Genomic DNA, 21,795 nt, shown 5'->3' with positions numbered 1-21,795 from the left:
CTCTATGTATAGTATCATGTCATCTGCAAACAGTGACAGCTTTACCTCTTCTTTTCCGCTTGGGATTCCATTTATTTCCTTTTCTTCTCTCACTGCTGTGGCTAAATCTTCCAAACTATGTTGAATAACAGTGGTGCGAGTGGGCAACCTTGTCTTCTTCCTGATCTTAGTGGAAATGCTTTCAGTTTTTCACCATTGAGGATGATGTTGACTGTGGGCTTCCCATATATGGCCTTCATTATGTTGAGGAAAGTTCCCTCTATGCCTAGTTTCTGCAGGGTTTTTATCATAAATTGGTGTTGAATTTTGTCAAAAGCTTTCTCTGCATCTATTGAGATGATCACATGGTTTTTCTCCTTCAGTTTTTCAATATGGTTTATCACATTGATTGATTTGCATATATTGAAGAATCCTTGCATTCCTGGAATAAACCCCACTTGATCATGGTGTGTAATCCTTTTAATGTGCTGTTGGATTCTGTTTGCTAGTATTTTGCTGAGGATTTTTGCATCTATGTTCATCAGTGATATTGTCCTGTAGTTTTCTTTCTTTCTGACATCCTTGTCTGGTTTTGGTATCAAGGTGATGGTGGCCTCATAGAATGAGTTTGGGAGTGTTCCTCCCTCTGCTATATTTTGGAAGAGTTTGAGAAGGATAGGTGTTAGCTCTTCTCTAAATATTTGATAGAATTCGCCTCTTAAGCCATCTGGTCCTGGGCTTTTCTTTCTTGGAAGATTTTAAACCACAGTTTCAATTTCAGTGCTTGTGATTGGTCTGTTCATATTTTCTATTTCTTCCTGTTTCAGTCTTGGCACGTTGTGCATTTCTAAGAATTTGTCCATTTCTTCCAGATTGTCCATTTTATTGGCATAGAGTTGCTTGTAGTAATCTCTCATGATCTTTTTTATTTCTGCAGTGTCAGTTGTTACTTCTCCTTTTTTATTTCTAATTCTATTGATTTGAGTCTTCTCCCTTTTTTTCCTGATGAGTCTGGCTAGTGGTTTCTCTATTTTGTTTGTCTTCTCAAAGAACCAGCTTTTAGTTTTATTGATCTTTGCTATTGTTTCCTTCATTTCTTTTTCATTTATTTCTGATCTGATTTTTATGATTTTTTTCCTTCTGCTAGCTTTGGGGTTTTTTTGTTCTTCTTTCTCTAATTGCTTGAGGTGCAAGGTTAGGTTGTTTATTCGAGGTATTTTCTTCTTCTTAAGGTGGGCTTGTATTGCTATAAATTTCCCCCTTAGAACTGCTTTTGCTGCATCCCATAGGTTTTGGGTCATTGTGTCTCCATTGTCATTTGTTTCTAGGTACATTTTTTATTTCCTCTTTGATTTCTTCAGTGATCACTTCATTATTAAGTAGTGTATTGTTTAGCCTCCATGTGTTTGTATTTTTTACAGATCTTTTCCTGTAATTGATATCTAGTTTCATGGCGTTGTGATCAGAAAAGATACTTGATGCAATTTCAATTTTCTTAAATTTACCAAGGCTTGATTTGTGACACAAGATATGATCTATTCTGGAGAATGTTCCATGAGCACTCTAGAAAAATGTGTATTCTGTTGTTTTTGGATGGAGTGTCCTATAAATATCAATTAAGTCCATCTTGTTTAATGTATCATTTAAAGCTTGTGTTTCCTTATTTATTTTCATTTTGGATGATCTGTCCATGGGTGAAAGTAGGGTGTTAAAGTCCCCTACTATGAATGTGTTACTGTCGATTTCCCCTTTTATGGCTGTTAATATTTGCCTTATGTATTGAGGTGCTCCTATGTTGGGTGCATAAATATTTACAATTGTTATATCTTCTTCTTGGATCGATCCCTTGATCATTATGTAGTGTCCTTCTTTGTCTCTTCTTATAGTCCTTATTTTAAAGTCTATTTTGTCTGATTTGAGAATTGCTACTCCAGCTTTCTTTTGGTTTCCATTTGCATGGAATATCTTTTTCCATCTCCTTGCTTTCAGTCTGTATGTGTGTCTAGGTCTGAAGTGGGTCTCTTGTAGACAGCATATATAAGGTCTTGTTTTTGTATCCATTCAGCTAATCTGAGTGTTTTGGTGGGAGCATTTAGTCCATTTATATTTAAGGTAATTATCGATATGTATGTTCCTATTCCCATTTTCTTAATTGTTTTTGGTTCATTATTGTAGGTCTTTTCCTTCTCTTATGTTTCTTGCCTAGAGAAATTCCTTTAGCATTTCTTGTAAAGCTGGTTTGGTGGTGCTGAACTCTCTCAGATTTTGCTTGTCTGTAAAGGTTTTAATTTCTCCATCAAATCTGAATGAGATCCTTGCTGGGTAGAGTAGTCTTGGTTGCAGGTTTTTCTCCTTCATCACTTTCAGTATGTCCTGCCACTCCCTTCTGGCTTGTAGGGTTTCTGCTGAGAGATCAGCTGTTAACCTTATGGGGATTCCCTTGTGTGTTATTTGTTGTTTTTCCCTTGCTGCTTTTAATATGCTTTCTTTGTATTTAATTTTTGACAGTTTAATTAATATGTGTCTTGGTGTATTTCTCCTTGGATTTATCCTGTATGGGACACTCTGTGCTTCTTGGACTTGATTAACTATATCCTTTCCCGTATTAGGGAAGTTTTCAACTATAATCTCTTCAAATATTTTCTCAGTCCCTTTCTTTTTCTCTTCTTCTTCTGGAACCCCTATAATTCGAATGCTGGTGCATTTAATGTTGTCCCAGAGGTCTCTGAGACGGTCCTCAGTTCTTTTCTTTTTTTTTTTTCTTTTTTGTCCTCTGCAGTAGTTATTTCCACTATTTTATTTTCCAGGTCACTTATCCGTTCTTCTGCCTCAGTTATTCTGCTATTGATCCCATCTAGAGTACTTTTAATTTCATTTTTTGTGTTGTTTATCATTGCTTGTTTCATCTTTTTCTTCTAGGCCCTTGTTAACTGTTTCTTGCATTTTGTTGATTCTATTTCCAAGATTTTGTATCATCCTTACTATCATTATTCTGAATTCTTTTTCAGGTAGACTGCCTATTTCTTCTTCATTTGTTAGGTCTGGTGCATTTTTATCTTGCTCCTTTATCTGCTGTGCATTTTTCTGTCTTCTCATTTTGCTGATCTTACTGTGTTTGGGGTCTCCTTTTTGCAGGCTGCAGGTTCGTAGTTCCCGCTGTTTTTCATGTCTGTCTCCAGTGGGTAAGGTTGGTTCAGTGGGTTGTGTAGGCTTCCTGGTGGAGGGGACTAGTGCCTGTGTTGTGGTGGATGAGGCTGGGTCTTGTCTCTCTAGTGGGCAGGTTCGCGTCTGGTGGTGTGTTTTGGGGTGTCTGTGGCCTTATTATGATGTTAGGCAGCTTCTCTGCTAATGGGTGAGGTTGTGTTCCTGTTTTGCTAGTTGTTTGGCATATGTTGTCCAACACTGTAGCTTGCTGGTCGTTGAGTGAAGCTGGGTTCTGGTGTTAAGATGGAGGTCTCTTGGAGATTTTCGCCATTTGATATTATGTGTAGCTAGGAGGTCTCTTGTTTACCAGTGTCCTGAAGTTGGTTCTCCTACCTCAGAGGCAGAGCCCTGACTCCTGGCTGGAGCACCAAGAACCTTTCATCCACACGGCTCAGAATAAAAGGGAGAAAAAGTAGAGAGAATTTGTAAAAGTATGAAGAATGAAAGAAAGAAGGGAGGGAAGGAAGGAAGGAAGGAAGGAAGGAAGGATGGAGGGAAGGAAAGAAGGAAGGAAGGAAGGAAGAAAGAAAGAAAGAGGCAAAGAAGGAAAGAAGGCAAGAAGGAAAGAAAGGAGGGAGGGTGGATGGAAGGAAGGAGGGAAGGAAGGAAAAAAGACAGAAAGAAAGAAGATACAGTAAAATAATATAAAGTATAATAAAGTTATTGAATTAAAATATAATTATTTAGAAAAAAAAAAGGGACGGAGAGAACCTTAGGAGAAATGTTGGAAGCAAAGCTATACAGACAAAATCTTACACAGAAGCATATACATACACCCTCACAAAAAGAGGTAAAGGGGAAAAAATCATAAATCTTGCTCTCAGAGACCACCTCCTCAATTTGGGATGATTCGTTGTCTAAAGGAGGGAAGGAAGGAAGGAATGAAGGAAGGAAAGAAAGAAAGAAAGAAAGAAAGAAAGAAAGAAAGAAAGAAAGAAAGAAAGAAAGAAAGAAAGAAAGAAAGAAAGAAAGAAAGAAAGAAAGAAGGTAAAATATAATAAAGTTATTAAAATTAAAATTAATTACTAAGAAAAAAAATTAAAAAAAAAAAACCATGGACGGATAGAACCCTAGGACAAATGGTGGAAGCAAATCTATGCAGACAAAATCTCACACAAAAGCATACACATACACATTCACAAAAAGAAGAAAAGGGGAAAAAAATCATAGATCTTGCCCTCGAAGCCCACCTCCTCAATTTGGGATGACTCTTTGTCTATTCATGTATTCCAAAGATGCAGGGTACATCAAGTTGATTGTGGAGTTTCAATCCGCTGTTTCTGAGGCTGCTGGGAGAGATTTCCCTTTCTCTTCTTTGTTCTCACAGCTCTCAGGGGCTCAGCTTTGGATTTGGCCCTGCCTCTGCGTGTAGGTTACTGGAGGGCGTCTGTTCCTCTCTCAGACAGGACGGGGTTAAAGGAACCGCTGATTTGGGGGCTCTGGCGCACTCAGGCCGGGGAGGAGGGAGGGGCAGTGCGTGCGGGGCGGGCCTGCGGCGGCAGAGGCCGGCGTGATGTTGCACCAGCTTGAGGCCCGCCGTGCGTTCTCCCGGGGAAGTTGTCCCTGGATCCCAGGAACCTGGCAGTGGCGGGGTGCACAGGCTCCGTGGAAGAGGGGTGTGGATAGTGACCTGTGCTCGCACACAGGCCCCTTGTTGGTGGCAGCAGCAGTCTTAGCATCTCCCACCCGCCCCTGGGGTCTGTGCTTTTAGCCACGGCTCATGCCTGTCTCTGGGGTCTGTGCTTTTCGCCGCGGCTCGCGCCCATCTCTGGGGTCCACGCTTTTCGCCGCGGCTCGCGCCCATCTCTGGGGTTCATGCTTTTAGCCGCGGCTCGCACCCATCTCTGGAGTTCCTTTAAGCAGTGCTCTGAAACCCCTCTCCTCACGCACCAGGAAACAAAGAGGGAAGAAAATGTCTCTTGCCTCTTTGGCAGGTGCAGACTTTTCCCAGGACTCCCTCCCGGCTAGCCGTGGTGCACTAACCCCTTCAGGCTATGTTCAAGCCACCAACCCCAGTACTCTCCCTGCGCTCCGACCAAAACCCAAGCCTCAGCTTGCAGCCCTGCCCGCCCTGGCGGGTTAGCAGACAAGCTTCTTGGGCTGGTGAGTGCTGGTGGGCACCGATCCTCTGTGCGGGAATCTCCCCGCTTTGCCCTCCGCACCCCTGTTGCTGTGCACTCCTCCGTGGCTCCGAAGCTCCCCCCTCCGCCTCCCACAGTCTCCGCTCATGAAGGGGCTTTCTAGTGTGTGGAAACTTTTCCTCCTTCACAGCTCCCTCCCACTGGTGCAGGTCTCATCCCTATTCTTTTGTCTCTGTTTATTCTTTTTTTCTTTTGCCCTACCCAGGTACGTGGGGAGTTTCTTGCCTTTTGGGAAGTCTGAGTTCTTCTGCCAGCCTTCAGTAGGTGTTCTGTAGTAGTTGTTCCACGTGTAGATGTATTTCTGGTGTATCTGTGGGGAGAAAGGTGATCTCCACGTCTTACTCTTCCACCATCTTCAAGGTCCCCCTCTTTCTTTTATTTTTAATATCAGTTTTGTTGGTTTGTTTTGTTTCTTTGCTTCATTCTTCAGTTGGCACTCTGGTTTGGTTTTGTTTTTTTATCAGTTTTCTTTTTAATTGTTTGATTTCATAATTAGGTTCTTTCATTTGTCTGGTTGCTCTCTTGCTTTTTGTGTTACTTGGTTCTGTTTTTTATTCTTCTGTGTGTGTGTGTTTCCTTGTTTCTGTTTTGTTTGTTTGATGTTAATTTTTACCATTTGTCTGGGGTTTTGTTAGTCTTTTTTTTTATATATAATCCTCTTTATTGCTGAGATGAGTGAATGACAGCATCTTGGTTCCTCGACCAGAAGTTGGCCCTGAGGCTCTGGGGTGAGAGCACTGAGTCCAAGCCGCTGGACAAATAGAGAATTCCCAGCCCCAGGGAAGATTAATTTTTGAGTGCTGTCACAGAGACCTCTATCTGAATCCAAGACGCAGCTCCACCCAAGTGCCTGTAGCTCCCAGCGCTGGACACCTCACACCAAACAACAAACAAGACAGGAACGCAAATGAACACATTAGCACACAGACAGCATAAAGTCATAGTAAGCTCACAGACACCCCAAAACACACCACCTGTCATGACCTTGCTTATCAGAGGGAAAAGACTCAGCTTCATCTACCAGAATACAGGCACCAGTCCCTCACATCAGGAAGACTGGACCGACCTCACCACCAGGGGCAGAGAACATAAGCAAGAGGAACTACGACCCTGCAGCCTAAGGAAAGGATACTTCAAATACTATAAATTAGACAAAATGAGAACACAGAGAAATATCTTGCAGGCAAAGGAACAAGGTAAAAACATATAAGGACAAATAAATGAAGAGGAATTAGGCAAACTACATGAAAAAGAATTCAGCATAATGATAGTAAAGATGATCCAAAATCTCGGAAATAGAATAGAGAAAATACAAGAAACTCTTAAAAAGAACCTAGAAGAACTAAAGTGCAAACAAACTGCAATGAACACCACAATAGATGAAATTAAAAGTACTCTAGAAGGAATCAATAGCAGAATAACTGAAGCAGAAGAATGGATAAGTGAGCTGGAAGATAGAATAGTGGAAATAACGGCCACAGAGCAGAATAAAGAAAAAAGAAAGCAAGAAAAAGGAGGACAGTCTCAGAGACCTCTGGGAGAACACTAAGCACACCAACATTTGAATTATAGGCATCCCAGAAGAAGAAGAAAAAAAGAAATGGTCTGAGAAAATATTTGAAAAGATTATAGTCAAAAATTTACCCAACATGGGAAAGGAAATAGTCAAGTCCAGGAAATGCAGAGAGTACCATAAAAGAAAAACCCAAGGATAAACATGCCAAGACACATATTATTCAAACTAAAAAAAATAAACACAAAGAACAAATATTAAAAGCAGAAAGGGAAAAGCAACAAATAGCATACAAGGGAATCCCCACAAGGTTAACAGCTGATCGTTCAGCAGAAACTCTACAGCCCAGAAGGAAGAGGCAAGATATATTTAAAGTGATGAAAAGGAAATACCTACAACCAAGATTACTCTACCCAACAAGGATCTCATTCAGATCTGATGGAGAAATCAAAATCTTTACAGACAAGCAAAAGTTAAGAGAATTCAGCACCACCAAACAAGCTTTACAACAAATTCTAAAGGAACTTATCTAGTCAGGAAACACAAGAGAAGGAAAATACCTACAAAAACAAATCTAAAACAATTAAGAAACTGAAATAGGAACATACATACCAATAATTATGTTAAATGTAAATGAATTAAATGCTCCAACCAAAAGACACAGACTGGCTAAATGGATACAAAAAACAAGTCCCATATATATGCTGCCTACAAGAGACTCACTTCAGACCTAGGGACACACAGACTGAAAGTGAAGGGATGGAAAAAGATATTCCATGCAAAAGGAAATCAAAAGAAAGCTGGAGTAGCAATACTCATATCAGAAAAAAATAAACTTGAAAATAATGACTGTTACAAGAGACAAGGAAGGACACTACATGATGATCAAGGGATCAATCCAAGAAGAAGATATAACAATTGTAAATATTTATGTACCCAAAATAGGAGGAGTTCAATCCATAAAGCAAATGCTAAGAGCCATAAAAGGGGCTATTGACAGTAATACAAAAATAGTAGGGGATTGTAACACCTCACTTACACCCATGGACAGATGATCCAAAAAGAAAATAAATAAGAAAGCACAAGCTTTAAATGACACATTCAACCAGATGCACTTAATTGATATTTATAGGACATTCCATCCAAAAACAACAAAATACACTTCTCAAGTGCACACAGAATATTTTCCAGGATAGATCACATCTTGGATCACAAATCAGGCCTTGGTAAATTTAAGAAAATTGAAATCATATGAGTTATCTTTTCTCACCACAACATTATGTAATTAGATATCAATTACAGGAAAAAAAACTGTAATAAATACAAACACATGGAGGCTAAACAATACACTACAAAATAACCAAGAGATCACTGAAGAAATCAAAGAGGAAATGAAAAAATACCCCAAAACAAAGGACAATGAAAACATGAGAACCCAAAACCTCTGGGATGCAGCAAAAGCAGTTCTAAGAGGGAAGTTTATAGCAATATAATCCTACTGTAAGAAACAAGAAAAATCTCAAATAAGCAACAAAATTTACAGCTAAATCAATTAGAGAAAGAAGAATTAAAACAACCCCAAACTTAGCAGAAGGAAATAAATCATAAAGATCAGATGAGAAATAAATGAAAAAGAAATGAATGAAACAATTGAAAAGATCAATAAAACTAAAAGGTATTTCTTTGAGAAGATAAGCAAAATTGAAAAACCATTAGCCAGACTCATCAAGAAAAAAAGGGAGAAGACTCTAATCAATAGAATTCAAAATGAAAAAGAAGTAACAACTGACACTGCAGAAATACAAAGGATCATGAGAGACTACTACAAGAAACTATAAGCCAATAAAATGGACAACCTGGAAGAAATGGACAAATTCCTAGAAAAGTACAAACTTCTAAGACTGAACCAGGAAGAAATAGAAAATATGAACAGACCAATCACAAGCACTGAAATTGAAACTGTGATTAAAAATTTTCCAACAAACAAAAGCTCAGGACCAGATGGCTTCACAGGTGGATTCTATCAAACATTTCCAGAAGAGCAAATACCTATCCTTCTGAAACTCTTCCAAAATATAGCAGATGGAAGAACAATACCAAACTCATTCTATGAGACCACCATCACCCTGATATCAAAACCAGAAAAAGGGGCTTTCCTGGTGGCGCGGTGGTTGGGAGTCCGCCTGCCGATGCGGGGGACACGGGTTCGTGCCCCGGTCCGGTAGGATCCCATGTGCCGCGGAGCGGCTGGGCCCGTGAGCCATGGCCGCTGAGCCTGCGCATCCGGAGCCTGTGCTCCGCAACGGGAGAGGCCACAGCAGTGAGAGGCCTGCGTACCGCAAAAAAAAAAAAAAAAAAAAAAAAAAAAAACCAGAAAAAGATGCTCACAAAAAAAGAAAACTAGAGACCAATATCACTGATGAGATAGATGCAAAGATCCTCAACAGAATACTAGGAAACAGAATCCAACAGCACAATAAAAGGATCATACACCATGATCAAGTGAGGTTTATCCCAGGAATGCAAGGATTCTTCAATATATGCAAATCAATCAGTGTGATACACCATATTAACAAATTGAAGGATAAAACCATATAATAATCTCAATAGATGCAGTAAAAACTTTTGACAAAGTTCAACACCCATTTATGATAAAAATTCTCCAGAAAGTGGGCATAAAGGCAACCTACCTCAACATAATAATAGCCGTATCTGAAACTCACCGCCAACATCATTCTCAATGTTGAAAAAACGAAAGCATTTCCACTAAGATCAGCAACCAGACAAGTGTGCCCACTCTTGCCACTATTATTCAACATACTTTTGGGATGTTTAACAATGGCAATCAGAGAATAAAGAAAAATAAAAGGAATCTAAATTGGACAAGAAGAAGTATAACTGTGATTGTTTGCAGATGACATGATATTATACATAGAAAATCCTAAAGATGCCATCAGAAAACTACTAGAGCTAATCAATGAATTTGATAAAGTATCAGGATGCAAAATTAATGCACAGAAATTTCTTTCATTCCTATACAATAACAACCAAATATCAGAAAGAGAAGTTAAGGAATCACTCCCATTTACCTTTGCAACATAAAGAATAAAATACCTAGGAATAGACCTACCTAAGGAGACAAAAGACTTGTATGCAGAAAACTATAAAACCCTGCTGAAAGAAATCACAGATGACACAAACAGATGGAGAGATAAACCATGTTATTGGATTGGAAGAATCAACATTGTGAAAATGTCTACACTACCCAAAGCAATCTATAGATTTAATGCAATCACTATAAAATTACCAATGGCATTTTTCACAGAACTAGAACAAGAAATTTTACAATTTGTATGGAAACACAAAAGACCCCTAGTAGGGCTTCCCTGTTGGCGCAAGGGTTGAGAGTCCACCTGCCGATGCGGGGGACGTGGGTTCGTGCCCTGGTCCAGGAGGATCCCTCATGCCGCGGAGCAGCTAGGGCCATGAGCTATGGCCACTGATCCTGTGAATCCGGAGCTGTGCTCTGCAGCTGGAGAGGCCACAACAGTGAGAGGCCCGCATACCACACACACACAAAAAAATAGACCCCTAGTAGCCAAAGCAATCTAGAGAAAGAAAAAAGGAGCTGGAGGAATCAGGCTCCCTGACTTCAGACTATAGTACAAACATTCAGTAATCAAGACCACATGCTATTTGCACAAAAACAGAAATATAAATCAATGGAACAGGGTAGAAAGCCCAGATATAAACCCTTGCACATATGGTCACCTTATTTTTGATAAAGGAGGCAAGAATATACAATGGAGAAAATACAACCTCTTCAATAAGTGGTGCTGAGAAAGCTGGACAGCTACATGTAAAGGAATGAAATTAGAACACTCCCTAACACCATACACAAAAATAAACTCAAAATGGATTAACGTCCTAAATATAAGGCCAGAAACTATCAAACTCTTAGAGGAAAACATAGGCAGAACACTATGACATAAATCACAGCAAGATCCTTTTTGAACCACCTCCTAGAGAAATGGAAATAAAAACAAAAATAAACAAATGGGACCTAATGAAACTTCAAAGTTTTTGCACAGCAAAGGAAACTATAAACAAGACAGAAGGACAACCCTCACAATGGGAGGACATTTTTGCAAATGAAGCAACTGACAAACGATTAATCTCCAAAATTACAAGCAGCTCATGCAGTTCAACATCAAAAAACAAACAACCTAATTCAAAAATGGCCAAAAGACCTAAATAGACATTCTCCAAATAAGATATACAGATCGGCAACAAGTACATGAAAAGATGCTCAACGTAACTATATATTAGAGAAATGCTAATCAAAACTACAATGAGGTATCATCTCACACTGGTCAGAATGGCTATCATCAAAAATTCTTCAAACAGTAAATGCTGGAGAGGATGTGGAGAAAAGGGATCCCTCTTGCATTGTTGGTGGGAATGTATATTGATACAGCCACTATGGAGAACAGTATGGAGGTTCCTTAAAGAACTAAATATAGAACAACCATATGACCCCGCAGTCCCACTACTGGGCATATACCCTTAGAAATCCATAATTCAAAAAGAAGCATGTACCACAGTGTTCATTGCAGCACTATTTACAATAGCCAGACACAGAAGCAACCTAAATGTCTATCAACAGATGAATAGATTAAGAAGATGTGGCACATATATACAATGGAATATTACTCAGCCATAAACAAGAATGAAATTGAGTTATTTGTAATGAGGTGGATTGACTTGTAGTCTGTCCTGCAGAGTAAGGTAAGTCAGAAAAAGAAAAACAAATACCGTATGCTAACACATATATATGTAATCTAAAAAAAATGGTACTGATGTGGCAGGGCAGGAGTAAAGATGCAGGAGTAGAGATAGACTTGAGGACACAGAGGGGGAATGGGAAGCTAGGATGAAGTGAGAGAGTAGCATTGACATATATACACTACCAAATATAAAATGGATGGCCAGAGGGAAGCTGCTGCATAGCAGAAGAAGATCAGCTCAATGTTTTTTGATGACCTTGAAGGGTGGAATATGGAGGGTGAAGCAAGGCTCAAGAGAGAGAGGATATGGGTATATATGTATACATATAGCTGATTCCCTTTGTTGTACAACAGAAGCTAACACAACATTGTAAAGAAGTTATACTCCCATAAAGATGTAAAAAAATACAAAAAAATAAAAAAATAAAAAGTCTTGGCCAAATCCAAGATCAACCAGATTATATTCTACATTATTTTCAAAGAATTTTATAGTAAATGTAATGTAAAATTTTACTTTTAGGTCTATGCTTCACTTTGAGTTGTTTTTTTTGTAAATGGTGTAAGGTTTGTGTCTAGTTTTTTTGTTTGTTTGCTTGTGGATATTTAGTTGTTCTAGAACAATTTGTTGAGAAGACTATTATTTTCCCATTGAGTTACTTTTTTTGTTTGTTTGTTTGTGTCAAAGATCAGTTGACTATATTTATGTGAATTTACTTCAGGGATCTCTGTCTATTCTTTCACCAGTACTACACTCTCTTGATGACTACAGTATTGAAGTAAGACTTGAAATTGGGTAATGTCAGTCCTCTGACTTTCTCTTCTCCTTCAGTAAGCTGTTGGCTATTCCAGATCTTATGCATTTTCATATGATCTTCAGAATCATTTTGTCAATATCCACAAAATAACTGGCTGGGAATATTTTAACTGGGATGTCTATGCTTGCTTGTTTCCTTACTTTATGTTCTTTATTCCCCCCTCTCTCATTAGCAGGAAGGTGAGTGATAGATGAAAAGGAGATCAGTCAGGGAAAGTAAAGAAAATTTCATTCTTAAGAACATTTGGATGATTGTGTCTAGATTGCTCCTCTGCTCTACAAGTATTGCTAAATTATAAGTGAGAGATGATCAATTACCATAAAGCTACTTAGAGAAGAATGTATACTTCAGTATTTATGTGTATGTTTTAAAATGCTGCTATGAAAATACAACTCCTATTTCAGAGGGACAGAATCAATATACCAGTTTTAGATTAGCTCATTTGGCAAAAAGAAATTATATCAATATAGAATTTATTTATTTATTTATTTTTTGTGGTATGCGGGCCTCTCACTGTTGTGGCCTCTCCCATCGTGGGGCACAGGCTCTGGACGCACAGGCTCAGCGGCCATGGCTCTCGGGCCTAGCCACTCTGCAGCATGTGGGATCTTCCCGGACTGGGGCATGAACCCATGTCCCCTGCATCAGCAGGTGGACTCTCAACCACTGTGCCACCAGAGAAGTCCCAGAATTTATTTTTAATTAGAAATGATCTTATTCAGACATTGCTCTCTGATTCTACCTTATTTTACGCTATAGAAGATTAGTTCTGGAGTTCTTCCACACCTATAATTAGATCCCATATTACATTTAATGAAAATATTTGGGCAAATATAAAATACATGGATGTATTTTATTGTAATACCTATTTCTTACCTTTTGGGTAGTATTTATTGGTAGATAATTTTAATTTTGCAAATCTTCTGGGTTTTTTTTAATTTTTTCTTTCATTGAAGCTCTTGGCAGTGCTATTAGTATTATTTTGTTGTTTGTTTCTTGTTTGTCATTTGAATTTTGAATAAAGATGATATGATTAATTAGAGCATTATCAATTACATCTGATATGGATGACCAAATATATATCAATCAAATACAACTAGCTGCTTGTGTGCTTGTACAGAATTTTAAACTTTAAATCTTTTATCACCAAAAAACTAGCTCTTTTTGTATCATATAAATTCAGTTGATAAAAAAACATGTACACACTGCTATATTTAAAATATATAAACAAGAAGGACCTAGTGTATAGCACAGGGAGCTCTCATCAATATTCTATAATAACCTAAATGGGAAAATAATTTGAAAAAGAATAGGCACATGTATATATATAACTAAATCACTTTGCTGTAAACCTGAAACTAACATAACATTGTTAATCAACTATATTCTAATATAAAATAAAAATTAAAAAAAACATGTAGATTGCATTCATGTTGACAAAGGTTAAATATTTGTTAAGAAATGGCAGGAAGAAAACAATGGCCCTTGTTTTCTGCATTTTTTAAGCTAATATCCAATATTGTCTTACTTTTAGTCAGGCTAACCTCTGTTTCAAATGAATGAAAACAAAATAAAAAACAAAACATACTTCTTAAATCCAGAGCTACAACGTAGTGGAATTGTAACTTTAAATATAAAAATAATTTCCACATCTGTATCTGATGCTAAGAATGTATAGTATAAATATTCTCAATGTTACATAATGGATTTTGTAACTACATAAATTTTATTTCCCAAATTATTTTTATTATTTTCTCCATTAAGCACACATTGATTCCTGTTTAGAAGGGAAGCTTGAAAGTGTGTAGGCTTTAATATAATGCATTATATCTCTGTATGGCTTTGTAATTTTTAAACAATTAATACATTAGATTAAATGATAGCAACAACTGCTGACTCATGTTGTTCTACATTAGAATGAATGGATAATTGTCAGCACTAGCTATGAAGGACTTGGAAAGAGTTCTATATTGGAATCTCATCTTCTCATCTTGTACTTTAAAAATAGAGGACTTGTGGTTTATGGAACCTAACAGATGTTAAAACAATCATAAGGGAATGCTGATTTGTATGGAGGATGAAGCAATTTTAAATAGTTATAAACTATTTTATTTTGTAGAAGCAAATTCAAGTGTGTCATGACATTTCTGTTAAGGCTAAATCTCCAATTTTGAATCTACTAATTTTGCACATCGGCTAACTTTATGCATTTTCTGCAATTTGACTACATGCTTCTGAATAAGTCTTTCACTGAGTTGATATAATTAAGAAATGAAAAAAAATAACTTATAATTCAAGGTATGATTTTTTAATGTTTTTGATGGATAGAGGAGAGGTCAGATTTTTAGTCATGTGCATTCTATTAAAAGAAGGCTTTAAAGACATAATTCTGTACTTGTTGTGACATTCTGTAAAATCAGAAAATATTTCTATACTCTAGTTTAACCCTTAAGGGTCAAATGCATGGTCAAAAGAACATCAGTTCATGTCAATGTTAATGATACAAATGTCTCCCACTTCACTTTTTAGTGTTTTCAGGGTTTTTTTTCTGTTTTGGATTGGGGGAGAGCTTCAAATATATGCTTTATATGCATTCCAGCAAAACTTGTGTGACCAAGTGATGCACAAACATTGTTTTCCAACTGCTCAGTCTTCTTCACTTGCAAATATTCAAACACAGAGATGTAACTTGGTATCCTAAAACTATCTCAACGCTTAGACATTTAAAGTTGCTAGTTTATTAGTGTTTTTAAAGGATCAAAAGTGTTAATTTATTAGAGAGAAATGTATTTAATTCTATAATACATCATACTTAAATTATATGAACAGTCAATAAGAGTAGGAGTATGAGTGAGTAACCTTGAATTTAGCATTACAAGTATACAATATAGTTTTACTTTAATAAGACTAATTCTCAGAAATAATAAAAACAAACAAAACTCTCAGTAGCTGAACTAAAAGTTCAGGGTTTCAAAAATTGGCTATTTGGCTTAGAAATGGAATGTAATTGAACCGTCTGTTTCAAAGAAATGTAAAACTAATGTTGGGTGAGAAGAACCATGGCCTCTCCACTCACAACATGAGCTTAACTCTGAGTAACCAGCCACAGCAGACTATTGCTAGAGGACACTAAGAACATAAAGTGCCTCCCACACAATTGACACAGGTGTCCAGGAGCCACTGAAATTTGAATGTACAGCAAAAACACCAACAAAATCCCTCCAGCACTCCAAATTTCACACTAAGCAAAAGTATCAGCAGACCCACTGCTGGAAGAACTTGAAGCCTGTGGTTCAATGAAGGTAGGAATTGCAACAATAAAACCCAAACTGAGCTCAACTCTGGATAAGATTGAATCAATCTGCCCCAACCCTCCTCCTTGGATCTGCACATATGTGCACACACATACACACACTAAAGACACTAAAAGACTTGACAAATAAAAACACTACTTTTCATTAAGTTGTTAAACAGATATACTTGTAACAGCAGGATGATATGACATGTTTCTTTAATACAATAACATTTAATGTTTGAGCATATGTTATGCAGGCATACTTTTTTGGTTTTTGTTCCATGTGTACTCTTGTACATGTTATGGGCAACTCTGGAATTCAGGAAGTAATATGGCACCGATAGTTAGCATGTGATTAAGATAATAGAGTATGGCAGTAATTCAAAAATTTTAATAGGCATCAAAATCACTTGAGGAGAATATTAGAAATGCAAATTGCAATGTACTATTTCAGAAATTTAGTTTGTGTAAGCTATATGCTGAGTCAGGGATATGTTTTTCTCTCTCTTAACTCCAGTGTATAGAATTGTGTTTTATGTTCACTTCATGGAATATTGTCATCACAGCCCTATGTTTGTTAAAAGATAATTTTAGCAAGTTTTATTCTTCATCCTTCTCCAACTTATTTTTCCTCTACCATAGACATACACTTTTATGAATTTGATATATGTCTTTCCAATCCATCTTGCATACCATCTCTATATTTATATCTAGATAGGTAGTAAATAAACAGATTGATCTGTGGAAATATAAAGTTTTGTTTTTTATGTGTTTTTTAAATATGGTATTCTGCTTTATTTTGTCTTACTTCTTTACTGAATATAATTCTAAAACTTATGCATGATTTATTGTGTAATTTTAGTTTAAAGCGCATTACAATCCATTGTATATACATTTCATGCATTCATTCCACTATAGATGGACACCTAGGTTGTCTCCAACTCTCTATTACCACAAATTAAACTAATGAACAAACTAAAACATAGCTCCTTGTGCACCTGGCAAAAGTCTATTTTATTTATTTTTTAATATATTTCCCAGTCATGGAATTGCTCAAACATAAGCATACTCAATTTTACTGAATATTGCTATAGTGCCTCAAAACATCCACAGCAGTTTAAATTCCCACTGACTATATATGAGGGTTTATGGTTCCCCAGATTCCTACCAACATTTCAAATTATTTGATCCTCTACTTTTGCCCTCTAATAATTCTAAGGTGACATATTAGTGACACTTTATTTCTAATCTCTCTAATTACTGTTGAGGTTATGAAAACTTAATAAACAAAAACCTTAATTAGAGTCAGGTGACCAGAAGGGAGAGCTCTCACACCATGTGATGATTGCAGAGCCCAACAAAAAGAAGAAAGACTCCTCTTCTTTCCTGGCAAGGACTCAGCCAATAAAAAGCCATGGACGCCTTGTAAACTATAACTCCCCCAACTTCTTATTTCTCTCTATAAAGGTGTTCTCCCTCCTTGCTCTGCGAGGACTTGCACTGACTCTATATGGTTGCAGACTCCTAAATAGTAGTTCTCTGTTGATGCAGAATAAACCCATTTTTCCTGGAGAAAAATCTTGCAGTCTATTTGTTTTATGTCAATATTTCGGTGGCCTATAAGGGGACCAGAGAAGACCCTTAAAGGCTCCATGGCTGGTGAGCAAACAGGTGCAAAACCCCAAATTGGCGGCAGCGGAATGGTCAGTTGAGTCTCCCGGCTGCGTCTGGGAAGAGTCGATGTGAGGCTGCGGCGCGTGGGCTCCAGGGACAGCCGAGGTGGACGCAGCCGGTTGGGGCTCGGGTCCTAAGACCGGAGTGTCGACACCACCCAACCGGTGGGTGCCTCGGGGTGAAGTTAGGCTCAGGGAGGCTCTTCTGAGCGTCTGGGGTGCCACTACACACAGACCATGTTCGTGGTGTGTCTGACTTCCCAGCTGCTCAAGGCTGTTCCCTGGGCAGGCTGCAGTGCGCCCTGGCCTGTCTTTGGGGTGCTGGGCAGGCATGACTGCAGGCCTCGTTACAGCACACAACCAACAGGCCAAAGTGGGGTTGCCTCCTTCCCTGGCAGGTGGGTCCACATGTAGCTTGAGGAGATGCGGGTCCCCAGGAAGATGTCCATCAGCCCCCTGGAGGGCTGGCTGACTGTTCACTACCCCCTGCCCAGACTGGACGCTGGGACCCCAGGGACTGTGTCTCTAGCCCAACTCTATGAGTGTCCACCAGCCAGGTGGGGGAAGGGGTCGAGCAGAGTGGTAAGGAGGTCTGGGATGCACCCCAGATACAGTGCAAAAATGTGCTCAAGATCCACCGGCAGAAGTGGAATCATCACAAGTAACACAAGCTGGTCAAAAGGACCTGGTACCTGTGGCAAAAAGTCAGGGAAGGACACCTGAACCGGAAGCAGATGAAGTTGGAGAGACACCTGAGGTACATCTGGCGGGAGGCGGGCCTGAAGGAAGCCCCCAGGTTGGCAGACACCCAAGATCTACCTGAAGGGCAAATGAGCCTCGTGTGTCTTTCCCCCAGCCCTGTTACTGCTGATGACCCATTGTAATAAATATTCAGAGAACTCAGCTTAAAAATAAATAAATAAATAAATAAAAACAAAAATTGAACTCCAATAGCTCACTGCTTTTCTTGCCAACCTCGGAGTTTGAAGGTATGTCTTTCTACTGTATCTGAGCTCATGCCTTCTATGCTATAATACCAATGGCCATTATGGAGAACTTTCAAAATCCCCAAACTTAAGTTCCTTAAAAGCAAATTGGACTACAACAGCTCAAAAGTTTCCAAAACTGAGTGACTGCTTATTTCTATTGTTATTTTGAGGTTTTCCAATATTAGCAAAAGTCTATAATTCCCTTTCTGCAAAATACGAATTTAAAATTAACCGAGGCAGGCCTTCACTGGTGGTGCAGTTTTAAGAATCCCCCCACCAATGCAGGGGACATGGGTTCTAGCCCTGGTACAGGAAGACCCCACATGTCATGCAACAACTAAGGCTGTGTGCCACAACTACTAAGCCTGTGTTCTACAGCCTTCAAGCCACAACTACTGAGCCCACATGCCACAACTACTAAAGCCTGCATGCCTAGAGCCTGTGCTCCGCAACAAGATAAGCCACCACAAAGGGAAGCCCACGCACCATGACGAAGAGTAGACTCCACTCGCTGCAACTAGAGAAAGCCCGTGTGCAGCAGAAAAGACCCAATGCAGCCAAAAATAATTAAATTTATAAAAAAATGAATAATCACTTATTAAAAAGAATAAAATAAAATTAACTGAAGCAAACATATAAATGAAGAAAGATAGAATGGCTCTGAAAACCTCAGGCTCTTATTCCATGGCTTTTTTTTGTCCAAGGCTCTGACTCTGGTACCATCTTGACTTTCTTTTTCAGCATTTTGTGGCCTAACTCTACACTCAGCATCATCTTCCTCCTTCCCTTACTACTCTATACCCTTAGTTTCCCCGATACTAATTCTCTCACTAAATTTCTTTTCTCTGAAACTCTCCCCAATTCCTTTTCCTCTGACTTTATCAGAACGTCTTCCTTAAAAATTAAGCCTTCTGATGATTCAGACACTAAACCCTTAATTTCCTATATCCCTGGTCTAAAGCTGAACTGTGAACCATAGTCAAAGATCTTCCCAAAGTAATCAAAATCCTCACAGATTTGCTGAGGAATTTAATATAGTCATTCAAACTTATCAACCTGGTTTCTCTGACTTAATATCAGCTAGTTTATATGCTTTGTATTATATACATAATACAAAGGTCAGGGGAAGAATTGTATGAAAACCACTAATTGGAAAAATTTTGAAAGCTCTCTAGAATTACAATCGGGAAACAAGCCCACTATCTTATTATATGACCAGGCTAGAGCAATTGCTAGTTGACTTCATCAAGTAATTTCTGGGGCTTTTCCAAAGCCTGCTGATTGGAACAAAATTTGGGCTTGCACACAAAAATCTGATGAACCTGTTTATGAATATTACAATCAAATTCACATTGTTTTTTTTTAAAAAATTCTGGTCATCCTTCAGATGCTGATTCCACCCAGGTGGTTTTTAGTTCTATGTTTATTAAAGGGCTGAATTAGGACCTTTCCTTTCTAGTAAAAAGACCTGGGATAGAATGGGAAACTATGTCCACTCCTGATTTAGTTAATCTGACAAACCAGCTCTCTTGCACCCTAGATGAATTACCTATAAAGAAGACCACCAAAATGATTAATCTTCAACTCCAGCAAATGAAGACTCATAAACAAAACCCAAAACCTCCCAGTTTCAGCTATTATTGCAAACAGCCAGGATATCGGGACCAAGATTGTTACAAATTTAAGTGCTTTAGGCACCTTCAGCCCTCTAACCAGCCTTTCCAATGTTCTCCCAATTTTCAGTGGTGTGGCTTCAAGGAACTACAGGAACACTTCCAAATCCTCCCTGTTAATTGGCTTGGAAAAACGTTACTCCAGATTGGGGATTAATCACTTCCAGTCCTAACTGACACCAGAGCCATACTCTTGGTGCTACAATCCCCTACTAGAATATAGCCCCTGTCTGTGAGTACTAAAATAGTTTAAATAGTGGGAATCTCTGGTGAACCTCAAAAAGTTTCTGAACCCATTCCTTTTTGTTTAGGCCTTCTGAGAGATACACACATTTTTCCCTTAGTTCCCCCACCCCTATCCATTTCTTAGGCCAAGACTTCTTAAAGTATTATGCCAGGATTTCTTTCTCCTGAAAGAGGGAAATAATGCTAGAACTTGACAATAGTCATCAAAATAACCAACTTGGTGAATTAAATAACTCTTTGACATCTTTTATTTGCTCCATCTCTGATGGTACTAAAGCTGATTCTGGAAACACTGAATATTTGTCCCTATTGAATAAGCTACCACTGTCCTAATGGGCAAAATCTTCAACTGATATGGGGAAAATTCACAGTGCACCTCTCATCAATATTCAAAAAGACCCCTCAAATCCTCTTCCCAGAATTAATCAATACCCTATAAGTATTCACAGTCATAAAGCTTATAATAGAAGATTACAAGTCTCAAGGTCTCATTATCCCTTATACTTGTCCCTTTAACACTCCCATTTTACTGGTGAGAAAACCTAAGTGCTGATGGTAGAGGTTTGTCCAGGACCTCCAGACAATAAACCACATTGTTATCCTTGACATCATGTTGCTCCTAACATACATTACTAACATCCATTCTCAGCAAAATTAAATTTATTACTGTAATTAATTTATGCAGAACATTCTTTAGTATTCCAGAAAAATGAAGCTAGACAATGCCTTTTTGCCTTCACTCAGGAAAACAAACAAGCAAACAAAAAACAATTCACCTGGATAGTAATGCTTCAGAGTTTTACTGAGAAACCTTATTTTTCCCCAATACTGAATGCTGATATAATAAAATAAAGTTCGTTAGATTTTCTACATTGTTACAATATGTAGATTATTTGCTCTTTTGATTCTTTGCTCACCTTCTTAAGCTTCCCCAAAGGAGACATCCACAGGACACCATCTACTTGCTAAATAAAGCATTTAGCCTTAGAGGGACATAAGGTCGCCAAAGAAAAATTGAAGCTTGCTTAAACCCAGTTTTGATACCTAGGTATCTAATATCAGAACAAGGGCTACATTTAGATCCAGATAGACTTCATGGTATCCCAAGGGTCTCAAAACCCAAAATTAAGAACTAACTGCAAAGTTTCCTTAAGCTAGTTGTTTTTTTGCCAAAGTTGGATTCCAAATTTTCTCTTATGGTCAAACTTCTATATATTTTATTCAACAGTAACAACCCCCACTCAATTGTATGGGTAGAACTGGATTACATAGTCTTCAAGGCCTTAAAGGAGAGTTTTATAAACCCACATGCTCTTGGGCATTCCAATGATCAGATTTCCTTTTTCCCTTTTGTATGTGAAAAGAAAGAGAATGCCCTTTGAGCTACTTACCCCCAAACACGGGGACCTGTAGGATATTATAGCCATCAACTGGACCCTGTAGCATGGGGAAAACCCCTTACCTTAGAGCCATAAAGGCC

The 21,795-nt window shown here is 38.3% G+C and overlaps 1 pseudogene; it reads left to right on the top strand.

Annotated features, from left to right (window-relative positions):
• Positions 1–17,644: 17,644 nt before the first annotated feature.
• On the top strand, positions 17,645–18,241 carry LOC132513990 (small ribosomal subunit protein mS38-like; annotated as a pseudogene).
• The last annotated feature ends 3,554 nt before the right edge of the window (positions 18,242–21,795 follow it).

The sequence above is a fragment of the Lagenorhynchus albirostris genome, chromosome X, assembly GCF_949774975.1.
Source record: "Lagenorhynchus albirostris chromosome X, mLagAlb1.1, whole genome shotgun sequence".
Classification (NCBI taxonomy): Eukaryota; Metazoa; Chordata; class Mammalia; order Artiodactyla; family Delphinidae; genus Lagenorhynchus; species Lagenorhynchus albirostris.
Note: the sequence above shows the minus strand (reverse complement) of the source record. Positions and strands in the feature narration are given on the sequence as shown.